Source organism: Lytechinus pictus, unplaced genomic scaffold (assembly GCF_037042905.1).
Source record: "Lytechinus pictus isolate F3 Inbred unplaced genomic scaffold, Lp3.0 scaffold_196, whole genome shotgun sequence".
Lineage (NCBI taxonomy): Eukaryota > Metazoa > Echinodermata > Echinoidea > Temnopleuroida > Toxopneustidae > Lytechinus > Lytechinus pictus.
The window spans coordinates 27,501-32,500 of NW_026974316.1; positions in this window are offsets into that span (position 1 = coordinate 27,501).

Sequence of the window (5,000 nt, forward strand, 5' to 3'; positions counted from 1 at the left end):
ACCGGGCAGCCGCTCTTCCTCTCCGACGTTTCCAGGGGCTTTTGAGCGACAGCCAGCTCACCTCCAGTCCACTAGCCCCCCGTAGGTCGAGCCCAGGCACCCGCTCTTCCTCTCCGACGTCGGCAGGGGCTCTTGAGCGGGACACAGCCCACCTCCAGTCCGCTAGCCCCCCGTACGTCGAAGCCAGTCACTCGCACTACTTCTCCGACGTCGGCAGGGGCTCCTGAGCGACAGCCAGCCCAACACCAGTCCACTAGCCCCCCGTACGTCGAGGTTAGGCACCCGCTCTTCCTCTCCGAGGTGGGCAGGGGCTGTTGAGCGACACCCAGCCCAACACCAGTCCACTAGCCCCCCGTTCGTCGAGGTTGGGCACCCGCTCTTCCTCTCCGAGGTGGGCAGGGGCTCCTGGGCGACAGCCAGCTCACCTCCAGTCCACTAGCCCCCCGTACGTCGAAGCCAGGCACTCGCCCTACTTCTCCGACGTCGGCAGGGACTCCTGAGCGACAGCCAGCTCACCTCCAGTCCACTAGCCCCCCCGTACGTCGAAGCCAGGCACTCGCACTACTTCTCCGACGTCGGCAGGGGCTCCTGGGCGACAGCCAGCTCACCTCCTGTCCACTAGCCCCGCGTACGTCGAAGCCAGTCACTCGAACTACTTCTCCGACGTCGGCAGCGGCTCTTGAGCGACAGCCAGCCCACCTCCAGTCCACTAGCCCCCCCGTACGTCGAAGCCAGGCACTCGCACTACTTCTCCGACGTTTTCAGGGGCTCCTGAGCGACAGCCAGCCCAACACCAGTCCACTAGCCCCCCGTACGTCGAGGTTGGGCACCCGCTCTTCCTCTCCGAGGTGGGCAGGGGCTCCTGAGCGACAGCCAGCCCAACACCAGTCCGCTAGCCCCCCCGTACGTCGAAGCCAGTCACTCGAACTACTTCTCCGACGTCGGCAGGGGCTCCTGAGCGACAGCCAGCTCACCTCCAGTCCACTAGCCCCCCGTACGTCGAAGCCAGTCACTCGAACTACTTCTCCGACGTCGGCAGCGGCTCTTGAGCGACAGCCAGCCCACCTCCAGTCGGCCAGGGCCCCGTACGTCGAGGTTAGGCACTAGCCCTTCCACTCCGGCGTTTTCAGGGGCTCGTGAGCGACACCCAGCCCAACACCAGTCCACTAGCCCCCCGTACGTCGAGGTTGGGCACCCGCTCTTCCTCTCCGAGGTGGGCAGGGGCTCCTGGGCGACAGCCAGCCCAACACCAGTCCACTAGCCCCCCGTACGTCGAGGTTGGGCACCCGCTCTTCCTCTCCGAGGTGGGCAGGGGCTCCTGGGCGACAGCCAGCCCAACTCCAGTCCACTAGCCCCCCCGTACGTCGAAGCCAGTCACTCGAACTACTTCTCCGACGTCGGCAGCGGCTCTTGAGCGACAGCCAGCCCCCCTCCAGTCGGCCAGGGCCCCGTACGTCGAGGTTAGGCACTAGCCCTTCCACTCCGGCGTTTTCAGGGGCTCGTGAGCGACACCCAGCCCAACACCAGTCCACTAGCCCCCCGTACGTCGAGGTTGGGCACCCGCTCTTCCTCTCCGAGGTGGGCAGGGGCTCCTGGGCGACAGCCAGCCCACCTCCAGTCCGCTAGCCCCCCGTACGTCGAAGCCAGTCACTCGCACTACTTCTCCGACGTCGGCAGGGGCTGTTGAGCGACGGCCAGGCCCCAGTAGGTCGAGGCCAGGCACTCGCTCTACCTCTCCGACTCGGCATCGACACCCTGGCCAACTCCAGACGGCCAGGGCCCCGTACGTCGAGGCCAGGCACTCGCTCTTCCACTCCGAGTTCGGCAGCGGCTCCTGAGCGACAGCCAGGCCAACAGCAGTCCGGCAGCCCCCCCGTACTTGGAGGTTAGGCACCCGCTCTTCCTCTCCGAGGTGGGCAGGGGCTCCTGGGCGAAGGCCAGCCCACCTCCAGTCCGGCAGGGCCCCGTACTTCGAGGTTAGGCACCCGCTCTTCAACTCCGAGGTGGTCAGGGTCTCTTGAGCGACAGCCAGCCCACCTCCAGTCGGCCAGCCCCCCGTACGTCGAGGCCAGGCACTCGCCCTTCCACTCCGACGTTTTCAGGGGCTCCTGAGCGACAGCCAGCCCACCTCCAGTCCGACAGGGCCCCGTACTTCGAGGTTAGGCACCCGCTCTTCAACTCCGAGGTGGGCAGCGGCTCTTGAGCCGGACACAGCTCACCTCCAGTCCACTAGCCCCCCGTACGTCGAGGTTAGGCACCCGCTCTTCCTCTCCGAGGTGGGCAGGGGCTCCTGAGCGACAGCCAGCCCACCTCCAGTCCGACAGGGCCCCGTACTTCGAGGTTAGGCACCCGCTCTTCAACTCCGAGGTGGGCAGCGGCTCTTGAGCCGGACACAGCTCACCTCCAGTCCACTAGCCCCCCGTACGTCGAGGTTAGGCACCTGCTCTTCCTCTCCGAGGTGGGCAGGGGCTCCTGAGCGACAGCCAGCCCAACACCAGTCCAACAGGGCCCCGTAGGTCGAGGCCAGGCACCCGCTCTTGATCTCCGAGGTTCGGCAGGGGCTCGTGAGCGGGACACAGCCCAACACCAGTCGGCCAGGGCCCCGGAGGCAGGTCCATGGAATTGGGCTGTGTCTGCCGGGGGCTTTTCTTTTTTTCTGAAATAAAAACTTTATCTTTATTCTTATTTCGACAGGATGTCCAGGCCGCCAGTCCTCCGTGCGTCGAGGCCAGGGCGTCGCTCTTGCAATCAAGAGTTGTCCGAGGCCTGAGAGCGGGAGACATCCGAACAGCATGCCGACAGGCCCCCGGAGGCAGATCCATGGAATTGGACTCTGTCTGCCGGGGGCTTTTTTTTGTTAAATTTATAATTTCATTTTTATTTCGACAGGATGGCCAGGCCAGCCAGGATTTTATGTGGTAATACGTCATGCCCTTCCTGTTCGAATGAAATTGTTACACTATACTGAAATGCTGATAAGACAATACAGGGGGAATGCAGTGATTTTTGGAGCTGATATGTGAATTATACTACATGCAGATTATTTGAATGAAATTTGTAATTGTACGCGATGGGTGGACACATCTTAGAACATTTTTCTTTGGTGGTAATACAGTAACTATTTTTTTTTTTTGTTAAAAAAGGTACCATTGATTGCAACGTGTGATTAAAATCTTTTTGGACACAATACAGTAGTTTTTCGGAAAGTGTGTCATTACTTCATGCTTGATTCTGAAATGATTTTTTTTGAAATACTGAACTGCCTTCAATGAAACTTTGATTACACACCTCTAATTCAATTCTTTTGGGATTCAACATGCTAATACTTCATGCTATTATCATGGGAAGGAAATTTTCAAACTGCGATGAAATGCAAACAACACACATGCATTTTAAACCTCTTTGGAGGCAGCACAGTACCTTTTTGTAATGTATGTGAACACTTCTGGCTGCTCACCGGAGATTCCGACCGGCAGAACTCGACGCAGCGGGCCGAGAGCGCCCCGCATGCCGGGCCGACCCTCCCGCTCACCCACGCAGGAGATGGCGGGAGATTGTGACGGGCAGATCTCGACGCAGCGGGCCGACAGCGCCCCGCATGCCGAGCCGACCCTCCCGCTCACCCACCCGGGCGTCGGCAGACGATTCCGACCGGCAGATCTCGACGCAGCGGGCCGACAGCGCCCCGCATGCCGAGCCGACACCCCGCTCACCCAGCCAGGAGTCGGCAGGAGATTCTGACCGTCGGATCGGCCGACAGCGGGGGAAGGGGCCGGGGGTCCGCTCGCCGGACTGTTTCCCGCGAGAACGGGGTCGTCCGAGGGCGCAGGCTCCCCGCGGTGGGCACCATCGGATTCGCCGTCCTCGGTTTGCCCAGGGCGGCCCGAGCCCTCCGCCGCTGCGCCGTCGGGTCGTCCGGTGTCGCCCTCGGTGTGAATTTCGCATTGACTTGCGTGTTGTAAGCGGTGTTTATCGGGAGGGGTCTTTCGTCCTGCTGCCAGGGGGTCAAGCGGGGACGCAGGGTCCCCGGGGTGGGTACCATCGGACGCGGCGTCCGGGGTTTGCCCGGGGTGGGCCGGGTGCCGGGGCGGCCAGGGCCCGGCCTTCGATTTTCCACGGGCGGGTCGGGCCGGCAGCGGCACCCACCTCGACCGGGCGGCTGGGCTCGGCGGGGAAGGAGCAGGGGGCCCGCTGGGCGGATTTTTTCCAGCGGAGACGGGGTCACCCGGGGATGCAGCGTCCCCGGGATGGGCACCATCGGACGCGGCGTCCGGGGTTTGCCCGGGGTGGGCCGGGTGCCGGGGCGGCCAGGGCCCGTGCTTCGATTTTCCACGGGCGGGTCGGGCCGGCAGCGGCACCCTCCTCGACCGGGCGGCTGGACACGGCGGGGAAGGAGCCGGGGGGCCCGCTGACCGGATTTTTTCCAGCGGAGACGGGGTCTTCGAGGGAAGCAGGGTCCCCGGGGTGGGCACCATCGGACGCGGCGTCCGGGTTCGCCCACGGCCGGCCGGGCCACCCGCCGCCGGGCCGGGCTTCCGCTGCTGCGACGCCTTCTCGTCCGGTGTCAGCCTGGATTCGGGGTAAAATTCGTATTGACTCGCGTGTTATAAGGGGTGTTTTGGGGGAGGGGTGTTTGGTCTCCGGAGACATATATAGGGAAGGGGTGTTTCTTGGAAATTCGGCTGCTTTTCGCCCTTCAGCGGGATTCGGACGCCCTCCGCCGGAGACGGGCGATGGGAAGGTCCCTCCGGCCGCTGAAAACACCCTCGTCGGGAGAAAAAACGGATTTTTGGGCCAACTTCCGGTTTAGGATTTTGTACAGCGCCGTGAATGGAAAAAGGAACTGGCGCACGATCTGGAGGGTCGAAAATCCCTATTGAAACGCGTGTTGTAGCGTCGTTTTAGGGGGAGGGGTGTCAGACCACCCGCAGGATATATGAGGGAGTGGTCTCGAGCGATCGAGCACTCTCGTGAAAAACACACGTAGTACTACGTTATAG